The sequence below is a fragment of the Trachurus trachurus genome, assembly GCF_905171665.1.
Source record: "Trachurus trachurus genome assembly, chromosome: 1".
Classification (NCBI taxonomy): domain Eukaryota; kingdom Metazoa; phylum Chordata; class Actinopteri; order Carangiformes; family Carangidae; genus Trachurus; species Trachurus trachurus.
In genome coordinates, this window is record NC_139891.1 from 15031757 (window position 1) to 15046127 (window position 14371).

Sequence of the window (14371 nt, forward strand, 5' to 3'; positions counted from 1 at the left end):
GTACTCAATGTATCCCACAATTCAACACGAAATGTAGGCTAGTAGTGAACATCCGATGATCACTAACCGAAGCAAGATATGCCATCATTGCTTTCGTGGATCGTCGTTACGATCGCGGTCTGAACATTTTAATTACACAATGTAATACGTAATAAACTGTGTGGCAGAGTAGTGTCCAAAAGTGTTTTTCATTTGACCAGTGAGTTCACTACAGTATATAGTCTTTATAGTGAGTAGGGAGTAGGGAATGAGTGAGTGAACTGCTCCAACCCAGTTTCTCAACATCACTTCAATGCAGGAAGTGGCCACCACTTTCCTGAACAGAAAACAAATTGCCAGTAAACATAGTTTCTATTAATTTGCTGAGGCACATTAGAAGTACATCAACATAGGTTTTGACCCGGCTGCATGTTGACAGAGCAATGTTAAGAGGATATTATAAACACAATGTCAAAGGTGAGTAGGTGACCAACTGGGGGAAAAAAAAGACCAAAAACCACAAATACACACACAAACAGATGTGACAGATGACAACCCCTGCTTGTGTCTCAGTGCTCCTAATAATGGAACCCAGGGCTGTCATTGGCTGGGAGGGTCAGAGGTTAAATCTGTGGTAATGACTCATGCAGAAGCTTTGACGAGCAATTATCCCCCTGCACGCTCACGGCTGACACTGGGCCATTACACTCTCTCTCACACACACACGAACCCCTGAATGTGTCCACACTCGTGGAAAAACACGTTCGCACTGTGCTGGTCCCCTAACACCGCCCCAGAACTGTCACAAAGTGTCTGCATTCATTACAGCAATAAAAGTAATACAAACAACAACACTTGGATACAGGTCATTAAAACGACACGTTTGGTGCTTCCTTGGCACTGATAGTTGTAAGTTAGGATGAAACAAATGCACACAGGACCTGCTCAATAATAAAAAATGGGCATTTGTCCCCTCAGTATAATTGTGTTTAATTACAAATCAGGTCTTTGGTTATGATAGCATTGTACTCATCAAGGTAATTGCTGCAAAGTGGGAACATAACAACATCACTACAGCAAAGCAGTGGGACAATAAAGACAGATTGTAAACAAGGCAACACTGCACTAAACCACATTTGTAGATAAAATGAGAAATATGCACACCTGGAATATTGGGGGTACAGTAATCCCTCATTGCACAGGTATACTGTTCACAACTACAGCTAGTGCAAAGTTGAATGCTGATGTTTGCAGAGTAATAATTCTCATTTTGTTTGTCGCCTCTGTTGTCTCCTCTGAATTACTTTGTATAACCTGGAGATTTGTTTAAAACTATAATTTGTGTTTATTGCCCGGTTGGACAACAACAAAAAAACATGTTCCTAGATCCCAGCAATTAAATGTGCTCTGTTGTTGTTTTTTCTGTTAATGAAAATATTTTCATTGACATTTAATTTACAGAAACCTACACTATTCAGATTATTTTTGATTACTGGTGGTTAACCTATGTAGTGCCCTGCCATAAGTGGTTTCAAAAGAGGTTTACTGGAGGCCAGTTAAAGTTATTCATGGTCAGGAAGTGATCTAAATGTGAAAAATGCATAATAGCCTTCTAAAAACATGATTCAGTAGCCTACTTCTTCTAATTTCCTATAATTGTTCATACACTGGCACTTTGAGTCATGGGGAATGAATGTGACAGAAAAAACTACAGACGGACAGGACAGGAAAGTGACCCAAAGCAGGAACTCAGCTGAGATGATTCAAGACTGTGCAAAAGGTTAAGGTACTTTGTCCACAGTGCAGCAGTGCCACCAGGGAGGGAGGCATCTAATCAGTCAGAAATTCATTAAGCAGCAATGGCACCTTCTTCAAACACACAGCCAGAGATATGAAGAGCTATGTTCAGTGACAAGAAGAGCCAGGAGTCCTACAGTAGATGGTCTGACCCCCACCTACAGAGCTTTGAGCTCAACATCATGGACTCAGTGTGGAGAATTAATCCACAGAAGGGCTGTGGAAAGTGGAAACTCCTCAAGACATTTGAAAAAAACCCACCTCCCTGTTTCCTTGTTAACTTTGTCTGAAGTGCATAAAAACTATTCATGGCTTGAATTTCAAAAGCACTGGTTTCAAAGACTAAGTCTATACTGAAAACAGGACAGCACTGTTATACACATGTATTCAGGTTCAGATGACACAACAATTATTTTGCGAAACACTTATATCATCAACTACTGTTCACCTGTCTTTTCTCTCTTTCAGAAACACATTCACAAGTGGAGGTCAGACCACCCACTGTTCACTGCTTAAACTGCAGTTAACTTTATTACGTCTCTTTGGCACTTTGTAATTATTCTATTAATGAGTTCTTATGGAGGGAGGTGTCCTCTCTCTGTCCACAACCACAAAGACTTCTGACTGGTCGACATTACAGCCAGACAGAGTAGCTCACTCACAGCTGGTCAATGATGAAACCAACACAGAGCAGTGCCGACAATGAGCCATTTAACAGACTAGCTCTATATTAAACAAAATCAAATTAAAGGAATGAGGCCATTCAGAAGGACAAGCCGACACTCGGCTTGATAGCGCACCATGAGATGTGTGGAGACAACATGTGTGTGTACACCCTCCCTCACCCTATGTGTGTGTGTGTGTGTGTGTGTGTTTCTGGAGTGTAACTAATTATACATTTGCATGCACATGTGAGCCTGTGACAGGTGTGAGTGAGTGCCTGTGCATGCTTAATGTGTTTTACCTAGTAGATGATTAACTCTGTGTGAGTGTGTGTGTTGTCTGTCTGTCAGTGGTGTCGTCTTCTGCTCTCCGTGCTGACTCATAGGACACCAGACCTTCCTGATGGTTACACCATCGATCTGTCCAGACTCACTTCCTGTCAGGTGACCCCACTCTCTGTGTCTGTCTCTGTGTGGTAAGTGCGTGTTTACAACTTTGAGGAATGGGAGGGAATGGGAAATGGAGGGACTAAAACGCTTCCCCCTTAAAAAGCTCTCTGCTCCAACAGGCTGGTTCCTCTTAGTGCATCCTATTACGCAAGATCCTCTGTTCTTACTGCCAGCATCCAAAACATCCACTGGGACCTATGTGGATCCCAAACCCTGTACGGTGTCCAAATCAAGCCATGTGGGCAGATTTATGGAGCATGATGCAGTTAGACTGAGATTGATTGAGTGATGCTGACAAGTAGCAGATATGAGTAAACAAATAAAAAGAGGATGGGAGAAAAGATATATGATATGGAACAAGGGGGAGAACATATATTTGAGTCTTGGTGTTAATGGTTAGTCACATGGCTTTCTTGTTGCTATGACATGCATGCAGTACAGAGACATAAATAGGGACTTTTGCTGTTATCCCACATGAAAGAGAGGCTAAGCAAGGCAAAGAAATATGACAAAGCCTACTGAAAAAGGTAACCATAGCTTTACTGTTGTACAAGAGGGAAAACATGCCATATAAAGAAAGAAGATGAAAAGATGAAGACAGAGAAAGGAGGCCACAGAAGAAAAGATGAGTCACCCAGGCTTCGTAACATGTTAGAAAAATAGCAATGATTTTGGCAATGAATGCGACAAAGGGCAATTCTCAGTTTACAATATGTGTTAGTTCAATATGTAGTAAAGTAATATGTTTTGTTGGGACTCCTATTATAGTAATTGAATGAAAAAAAGCAGGTAGAAGGTAAGTTTGTCTGACTGAATAAAGAGTTGGCGCGCAGATAAGGCAGCCAACTGTCTTAATTACTGACCAACAGCTGGATGATTGACATGCTGGCTGACGGTCGGGCTGCTTTTCTGGTTGAACTTTTGCCCTACTAGCTCACCTGGGTGGCAGATTTTATAGCAGGCCAACTAAGTGGCTGACAAATAACAAAGTCATAACACAAAAGCCTGTCAGGGCCTGGATCTGTTTTCTAAATCTACTCACAGAGGAAGAAACGCCAACTGAGTTCAGCTCAGCAGCTTATCATCTTCTCTAGTTTCATACTTACTGGGCGGTCATGAGAGCCCTACTGTATCAATCTTCTCATCTAACGCTCAGGGAGAATGTGAATAAGCTTAATGTGGAGCTATTTCTCTCAGACCTATCATACTTACTTGAAAACTGTAGAAGTTCATTCTTCACTTTGAGGCCATTATGTGAGAAAAGAAAGATCTCACAAGCTTAATAGCTCTGAGCTTTTTTAACCACAACTCACAGACCTCATTAGTTAGTGGTACTGGCTCCGATGTCATCACACGGCCAAAGACTTCATGTTCTACATCAGGGTCATGAGAGGTCACCCCAGCCTTTTCTATTCACACATAAAGACTCTGAGAACAGGTCGAAAACTTGGAAATCCTCAAAAATGCACCTAGAGGGGAGACTGCTTTGTCATACAGTGAAGCCTGGCAGATGTACACCATTCAAAAACACAGGTTGACCTGGTATTGAAATTATTATGAGGATTTTCATAGAACAAAATGAATTACATTGAATAACATGCCATCTAACGATTCAAAGGTCTGACCCACTCCAATGTCTGTGGCACAACAGCACATAAATAGATCATAAATAGAGACGGGACACAATAAACGCTCAGACATCTATTTTAGTCAGTCTCCAGTCGAAGGTGTTGTCAGACGTCCTCTAAAGGTGTGAAAGTGTATCCTCAGGCACAGTGATGTAGCAGGAAGTTGTGGCAGTGCAAAGACCCATCTGGATCTTTCTGCATGTTTCACTATCAGTCTCTTTTCTGCTGGTTTCCTGTTTGTCTGCATTAGTCTCTCCACCTTGCGTTTCACTTGTCAGTGGCTGCTGCTGTCTCAGCTCTTTCCACTTACTGTCTGTGGAGACCTGAGAAGAGCTCTGAATCACCAAGAGCGTGATATTTCACTGTGCTTCCACCGTGACCTCATCCTCAGCAAATGATCCGTAGCCGTCCCCTCATAAAGGATAAAACACTTACTCCAATAAGCAGCACTCATTTGCATGAGCAGAGAGTCTCGCAGCATGTCTAATAGACATTGAAAATGATTTAATCTGATTATGGATAATGCGTATAGATTCACAAGAAAGTAAGGCCACAGCATCCATCTCTTAGAAGAGTATTAGAAAAGAGATGGCATTAAGAAGCTTAACTTAATATAACATCTGGTGCAGCACAACTAGACTTCAATTTATAACAGTAATGGTTTTAAAGAAGCTTCAAAGAACAGCAGAGCAGTCCGATTGTGAATGAAACAACTTTGACAATTAGTGAGCAGATGATTGGTCACTGTCTAGTTTACATGTAGCAAATACTTTGATTGATTTTAAGCTCTATGTACTTAGTGCAATGGAACCGAGTTTGTGTGCTGCACTTTTTAAGACATCAGGGATGAACTGGCTTTGGTATTGCATACAATTGTGTACAATTCAGTACAGCAGTGATCTTCATTACTGATAAATGCCCAACTTTCCTGATAAGTTGATCATCTGGTCTATAAAATGTCATAAAACCGTGGGACAACTCCTCAGTGTCCGACCACACAGATTCAGCATATTATCACAGAAGACTACCAGAACCAGCAACAAGCATTATCATTAGCATGGTTGCTTAAAAAATAATAAATTGCTGAAATTGCGGCAGATTAATTTTCTTTCGAGTAGCGTTTTAGCTCTGCTATCCAATAATATGATGCATGTTAGGTCAAGCTAAGAGCTTTCTTATATCCTAACTGCAATATTGGTAGTAATTCAAAATAGAAAATATGAAAGGAATCCATGAAAATTAATTGTATGCCAGGATAAGACTCCCAGAAAGAATAAGAGTGATAGCAGTGTGTAAAAATGTAATCAATCTGAATTGACAAAAAAATTAACTCCACTTTTTGGTCATTGTTTCCAAAGTCAAATATTTGAACTTGTACAGGGTCAGAATGAGCCCAGCGCTCTTCTTCAGCTCTAATTGCACTTTTCAATTGTGCTACATGTTAGGAATTAATACTCCAACAGGCAATTACCGCATACATTTTTTATGGTTACATTAGTTATATAGAACAACACTGTGTGGCGGCGTTGTCTGTAAATAAAGAACAAAATTCCTATGCTTGGCTTAATAATAGGTATATAAATCTAAATGCACAGTCTAAATAAATTTCCTCTATAAACAGATTTATATTCATCTGGAAAAAAGAAATCTTCTTTTAGGAGAATCCCATTGTTATGCGACTCATGTGTCATCCAGCTCACAGCTGTGTAAAGGAAGTTGTGGTATCATGTCATCGTTATATCAAAGACATACCAGGCTCATTGTGTGTGTTGGTTAAGGGCAGCCTGAACACCAGCCAGGAACAGATGGTGCTGTCGTGCTACAAACAGTAGAACATGGCGAGGTGTTTTTGTTTTCTATACTGTACCATCCTTCACTCTGCAGCTCCATTAAAGCTGCAAGGTTCAATACTGCTGCTCAGTCACACTGTGCGTGAATGAGTCTGTATCCTCCATGCTTTGCACACATTTTTGTTTCTGACCTCATGCATGAACAATATTCAGACTAAAATATATGAAAAAGCCCCTTCATTGGGAAACCTCTAAAAGCCATAACACCAATGAGTATGCACTTCATTGTAACTATGGGTCATCTGTTGATGCCAGAGTAGATAATTGCAGTACCTACTCCTGAGCCATCAGGTCCATCATCATAATGTATGCTGCCCTGAAGCTTAAAATACTCTGTCTATCGCACTGATCAAAGTAACTCAACAGATGTGTGTAAAATTTAACCACTGTCACAAGTGTAACTATAATATATATATATATATATATATATATATATATATATATATATATATATATATATATATATATATATATATATATATATACACACCGACCATTCAGCGTGGTAATAAAAACATCTGTATTCTGCCCAATCAGTCATGGGAAGGCAGTGAAGAGGCTGAATTATTTTAAATAGCAAACTGTGCTTCACATGGGAAAAATGAACATTAACGCTGTGCACTGCATGAGAGTGGCACCATTTGTTCTGTGCAACTACATGTATGTGAGTAATTATGTGTATGAGTGGGATAATACTGCATGTACTAGGTGAAGGAGATAAACATGCACGCTCATGTTATTGGCAAGAAAACCATTAAGACCTCCTTCAGTTGCTTTTCAGCTTCAGTCCCTTAATGCTCCTCCAGTTTCTCTGTCTACCTTCCACAATCTCAGAAGCCAAAACAACAAACCGAGGAGAGAACAAGCAAAAGGAAGGAGGAAGACGAATAGGCTGAGAGTGTATTGTCATGGGCTCAGTTAACCCCGGTGGGCTACTCTTAAATGTAGGCTGAGACACTTCCTCAGGCTCTGCCTTTCATCCTACCCAGCTCTCCTCATCCTGTAGTGCTGCTGCTTTCTCTCTCTCTCTCTCTCTCTCTCTCTCTCTCTCACTCACTCACTCACTTTTCCTGTCTTCCCTCAGCTCAATCTGTTTGGGAGTGGGCACAAAGCTTTATCTCTCTTTAATTGCCACAGCCAGCCAAGGAGACACACATGTACAAATCCAAAATGCAGGCAAACACAAACACACAATAGAGGACAACAAAGAGAGGGAGAAAAGCAGAAAGCAAGGGAAATCAAGTGTAAATGATCGGATGATATTTATAACTCTGAATCAGGGCTAGGTATGCTCAGTTTTTTTTCCTATGCCAGTGCTGATATAAATGGTAATACGCAAGAAATAACAGTTCCTTAATCCTTAGCCATACTAGCAGCCTTAGCAGCATGCTAACACACAAGATAAAGATGTAAAGGGAATGAATTAAATACTATCTCATCTCACATTAACATCAGCATGTTAGCACTGTCACTGTAAGCATGTTTGCATGCTAATATTAGTTTTTAGCTCAATGCAAAGCCTCACAGAGCTGCAAGCACAGATGAAATGATCTACCCTCTGCTTGAATAAGATGCAGGGTAAAAAAAGAAAACATATGATTTTTAGTTTGAGTTAACACAGCGATTGAAGCTCTAAAGCTTTTCTACGAGTAATGTAACTGTGCATGTAATACATTTGGGTTTTGAATCAAAGATGTCACCTTGCGATGTGTATTTTTTACTAGGTCTACATGAGCGTCACACAAACAAACATACAGGTTGTAAACATGTTGAGCTCTTACAGGGAACCGGCAAACACACGTGTACAGCATCATAAGCAAACATGAGCTTAAACAAATAACACATAGCACACACACACATGTTCCTCTCATAAACACATACAGTACACTCTGCATGGTGGCCCACAGAGTGAGGGAGGCTCTATTCATGTTCATATACAGAATATCCTGCTGTTCATTCCCTGCACAGTGGGAGCAACGGTGAAGACTCAACTAATCCCCCTGAAATCAGATGATGAAGACGGCTAAAATGAAGCACCCCAGTAGGGGACTAAAGGGTCTGCACAGATTGCACATTAGGGAGAGGAGAGGAGAGGAGAGGAGAGGAGAGGAGAGGAGAGGAGAGGAGAGGAGAGGAGAGGAGAGGAGAGAGGATTCATAGAGCAGACCTGAGAGAAATATGAGCGAGCCGAAGAAAGATGGAGGACAGACGGGTGACATTAAGTGAAGGCAAGAGAGAGAGGGTAGGATAGAGGAAATGGGGTGAGGAGGAGGAAGAGAGAAAACGAGCGAGGACTTGTGCCAAGCAGACAGCACTTCAGCACTGCCCACTGTTGGCTCGCCGCTACACAAGCACTCCCTGGACACTCACAATAATGCTATCATTATGCTACCTCCAACACACAGGCTACTGGCTGAGCACACACGCACCTTCTAATTGGTGTGTGTGTGTGTGTGTGTGTGTGTGTGTGTGTGTGTGTGTGTGTGTGTGTGTGTGTGTGTGTGTGTGTGTGTGTGTGTGTGTGTGTGTGTGTGTGTGTGTGTGTGTGTGTGTACATATTGAGACATCACAAGCTCAAAAGCCATAATCTACAGCAGCAGACTAAATCCTTGTGCACATGTGCATCACTACAATATAAAGCCCAACAAGGGTATAAATACATCCACATCTAACCAGTTGTAGCTTCAGTATGGTTTGGAGTACACACACACACACACACACACACACACACACACACACGTATAGCAAACAAATGATTAAACCTTAATGCAGTTGCATATTCATCAAATGTAAAAAAAAATAATAAATAAAAAAATACACACAGAAACATGTTAGGGATACACATATGCAGGACCAGGTAAAGACATCACATATACACAAGCACATACACATAAACATACACAAGCACACACACCATATTGTTGGAGCTAAATGGAGACAGGGAGACAACTGTGAGACAGCATGGAAGCTGGCAGGGGCAAGAGAAACATCATGGAAAAACACAACAACCTCCTCTGATGAATCAACACATACTAACAACAGCAGGGCAGCACACCGGTCACAAAGACTCCACGGAGACAGATTGTTGCAGTTTACCTTTTTGTGCGTCGAAACATGTTGCTAGCAGCAAAGGCTGTGCTGGCAAGTGAACATGAGAGCAGCTGAGTCTTCCCACAAACACACACACCGAAATAAACACACACACACAGAGAGAGAGAGAGAGAGGCAGTCAAGAGGCAGCGATTACGCTCCACGCCGGCATGTCAGCCTCCTCTGGCCAAACACATGCATACACAGACACACACACACACGCACACTTCCTCTCTGTCTCCGATGTCTTGCCGTGACTGTACACGTGAGTGTGCGTGCAGGAGTGTGTGCAAGAGAGAGGAGGAAGATTTGAAAAATGTCAGCTGTGTCACAGACTGGAGAAAATGGGAGAATTAGAGAGAGAGAGAGAGGGGGGGGGGAGAGGAGGAAGGAAGAAGAGACAGAGAGAGGGAACAGGCTGCCGAGCATCCCTCTCAGAAGGAGAGAGGATTGTGGGGCTGCTCTCAAGGGTATCGTGCCAAGCCAGGAAGTGCAGAGCGACAGAGCGAGAGGGGAGGGGGCACAGAGGTAGAGAGAGAGAGAGAGAGAGAGAGAGAGAGAGAGAGAGAGAGAGAGAGAGAGAGAGAGAGAGAGAGAGAGAGAGAGAGAAGCAACAAGAAAAGGGCAGAAGGGAAGGGGTAATGTAAATATGTACAGCGTGAATGGGAGAGAGAGAAACAGCATGTGGGAGAAATACAGTCAGAGGTGGAGAGATGACAGAGTGGATGACATGAATTAAAGACTAATGTGAACGATAAGACTAGACAGAGAGAGAGAGAGAGAGGGAAGCACTGCAAGCTGCCTTTCACACATGACTGTGTGTTATCTTGTGTGTGTGTGTGTGCATATTTTGTGTGGATTTGTGTTACACATGATGAGTGTGATTATACTGGTGTGCTGACATTATTAAAAAAAAAACAGGTTGTTGAAGGCAGCATAGAACTGGTTAAACTGTGTGTTTTTCTGACAGTAAACATGTGTTGTGTGTGTTTCCAAAAACAAACATTATTACTAAATTTTGTAAACCCTAAATAAATAGGAATAAAGCATATGTTTGGGGGGAGGGGTGGGATATTCAGCTCTGGATTAATACACATTTGTTGCACTGTTATTTCAGCAGTAGGACATTTGAGATCACCAAGCTCATGTTCATAGTAATGAGGGAACATGTAATCCAGTGCAACAGTCAGCCTCACTGATCTGTTTTTGACATAGTTAGAGACACAGAGGGCAGTTAAAAGGCTTTGACTTGTGAAAATGATCAATAATTTGTTTGTTTTCATGTTTTCAGGGGATTTATTATTCAAAAACCATGAGTGAGACACACCTACAATTGTAGGCTCATTACTATGAACATGGCCCACATGTAGTGTTGTGATGCCATATACTGTATATAATGTTTTATATTAAATTTATATTATTACCTAAGTTATAATGTTGTGAAGCTGTTAAAGGAAAGGAGTGAATATTTTTTTTTAAATACATCCTTGTGTCCTGGTTTTAAAGATTTAAGACAATCTGCAGTAGGAGCTGGGTGACACAGTCTGGGTCACGAGGAGGAAAAGTCCTCAGAGACTGACTAACATTGTTGCTTTTGTAGCTTTTGTGGAATTTATTTACAGTCAGAAAGTTTAGAATTACTTCAGGCTTATCTTATTAAAGGCATGGACAGAGACACAATTCTTTTTCTGTGTATGTGAACTGCCTTATTGGATGAACTCTGGCATCATCTACTTGTCCTAGATATCACAAGAGCTGCTCTGCACTGCCCAGCCAAGAGAGATGTCATTTCTCTGTGTGTGTGTATGTGCGTGCGTGCGTGCAAATGTGTGTACACCCTTCTAACAAATTCACCAAATGTTAAACCTGACGTGGGGTGACAGTTGCACAGTAGTGCTGAGGGGAGTAATTCAATAATGGATGCTGTCTCTAATGTGGGAGTCTGGATGGATAAAATATACATGGGAGAGAAGAGACAGTGGGAGGAGGGGAGGGGAGGGAGGGCAGAGGGGGGAGCAGCAGCAGCAGGAGGAGGGTGGTGATATCACTGAAACACAGTGGGGGGTCACACAGAGGGATGGGTATTATGATATCATATAGAAGGCGTGGTGTGTACCTTTGTTGGTAATGTAGGATTTACTGTTTTTTTCTCTTTGTTTTATAGAAGAACATTTTGCCTCTGAGGGTTTCAGCGTTTGATAACCTGATGGTTGTCACTATGTTTTTATTCTGTTATAAAAAAAAGCGCTGGGTCCTCACAGCAGCAGTACAAGACTCCAGCTCCACCCACAGGAGGATGAGAGTAGAAAACATCCAACAGCATGCACCAGGGGAAAAGGGGGGGTGGGAGGTGGTTGCAGAGAGAGTTAGCCATGGGCCTTTAGCTCCAGTGTCTCCTTCATGTCATGCTGTGACATCTGCCACCCTGCCACATGGGTCAGGGGTCACGGGCAAAACACACCCGATGACAGCAATCAGGGACACACACACACACACAAGAGCACACACACACACATAGACAAGGGCAAGTAGCCAGACCGAGTAAGGGAGTAAATTATAATTACATATGGATATAGACACACATGACCCCTGGCATGTATAAGCCGGCACCATCAGGCTACTGTTGCCAGATAGTACCTCTGCGCAGAGTGTGACGCATGCAGAATACTGAGTAAGCAGCTACACACACGGGTAAAGAAAGGAAGTTGAATAAAAAATTCAGCTACACACAGGGAATTAAAGCCACGCATCATATTTTCAACACCATCATCTGCCAACATGCCCAGTGCAGCAACAGTAGTTTACATGATAACAGGACATGTGATTGCTCACACATAACAAAAGTGGGCCAGCCAAAGTGAAATAAGAAAAAGTACATCTGGACTATACAGCAACTTCAGAGAAATGTCAGAGATTTCAACGTTGAAAATGGACTGATGATGGCATTTTGTGGAAAATTACATACACACACACACACCCCGCCTGAGTTCAAAGAAATTCAGACAGCATTTTGAGCAGGCATAAGACATTTTTCCAAATTCTGCCTGATTCGTGAAGTGCTCTCAGCAGCAGGAGCGGCCAGTTACAGCTTTCCAAATCCAACTTTGAGGGCGGATGAGAAAATACCCAATTCATTTCAGTAAAGAGTCACAAATAAAATGCTCCCATGAGACAATTATTTCAAAGTTAAGTCACTTATTTGTTTTTCTCAACTCAACTCAAAATGTATTTATATAGAACCTTTAAAAACAACCTTAGTTGCCCAAAGTTCTGCACAACAGTCAAGTGCTAGCAATATAGATAAAAACAGCATAAATCATCAACATCGAGTAACAATAAGATAGGGCAATAAGAGCAATTAGTAAGATAAGGTAAAACAAATAAAAAATATTTCTTTATCACCAGCCACATGTTCATGGGGCATGCAGAAAGGAAGAAAGGAAAGGAACTGACTTGAGCAAAGACTGACATTGAAACACTGGGTGCAGGAAAAGAAAGTGTATTTCAGCACCATGGACAGAGACTCATACGCTCAGTTGCTAAATATAACAGCCGTTTTTACCCATATTTCACATTTTGCCCGCTAAGTGCGAGTGCGTTCACGTGCATGTACCACAAATTAAGATTTTTACATCAGTTTCATCAAATCTCTCAGGATCATTCAACCCCACTCTGTTCTAAATGGCACAGAAAACGACCCCAGAGGCCTCTAATTCAGTCACTAAATGTGATCCATCTCTGTGGAGAAGCCAACTGTATCACTCACTTTGTCTCTGAGAAGCCAATCATGTTTTGTGAAGCTGTGTCTGAATGTTAATGTCTGGCTTTAATGTTGACATTTGGAAGGATTTTCCATTAATCATTTCATTCACCAGTGCCATGAGATGCTGAGATGAGGCATTAGAGGATGTCTTCCTTACACTTACTGCTTCTGATTTCTATGATTTTCTTTACAAAATAGCATTTTTGAACAGTAGGTTGTAATTAGATAATGTCAGGTTTATGTTAACTGCACTGCTGGTTTTATATCTTTCTCTCCTTTAGCAGTTAATGCGCTGCATGCAGCAACTGGAGCCCTGTTTTTATTTCAGGCTGCTATATTTGTTTACAGTTTGCCTAATTTGCTTTTAGCAGCCTCTGCTTCCAGTGGATGTAGAGACAGGTATCACTGGATTACTTTGATATTATATAGAAAAACATAATGATTCTCAGGCAAGTTGTGGACTCACAAGGAGCATCTTTTTCTATTATTTCTAAGCTGGTTTGTAGATATTTTGACATATTCTCCAAATGTGTAATTCACACAATATCTGTATCATGTTTGTGCATGAGTTCTTCTTCTTAATCCTTCTGCAGTCTGTATTCAGTCTAGTCAAAAGACAAACTAAAAGCAAAACCAACCTTTTGTCTTTAAACTTGCACATCTCCAGTTGGAATAAATGCTCACATTAAGTCAAGGTTTGTAGGTCCACATTTAAAGTACTAAGTTGATGCATCCTGACATTGAGTGAGAGCAGTATAAACCCTGGATAGGTCACCAGTCAATCATTGGGCTGACATATGGACACACAAACAACCAGATTTACATCTATGGGTAATTGGTCACCAATTAACCCTAATGTGTATGTCTTTGTACTGTGCGAGGAAGCTGGAGAGGACCAACACAAGCAAAGGGAGAAGATGTAGGCTCCAGAAAGGCACAAGGCCCGAGGTTCAAACCCAGAACCCCCAAAAGTCTTGTTTCTAAATATTCAAGGAGATTCATTAACTTCATGTTGTTATGGCCCTGTAGCTCAGTGTCCTTGTTGTTCTGTGCTGTCTGGTGCCTTAAGGAAGTATAAACGCCATAAAACAACACTTAACACTGCAGTCGCTCGCTACCTACACTGAACATTTGACGGATTAACTTGTGTGT

At 41.5% G+C, this 14371-nt stretch overlaps 1 protein-coding gene across 1 annotated transcript in view; it reads right to left on the reverse strand.

Annotated features, from left to right (window-relative positions):
• The window catches only part of mast1a (microtubule associated serine/threonine kinase 1a), a gene marked incomplete at both ends in the record, with an annotated part of 61824 nt that overhangs the window by 38525 nt on the left and 8928 nt on the right, over positions 1–14371 (reverse strand). The window lies entirely within an intron of this gene.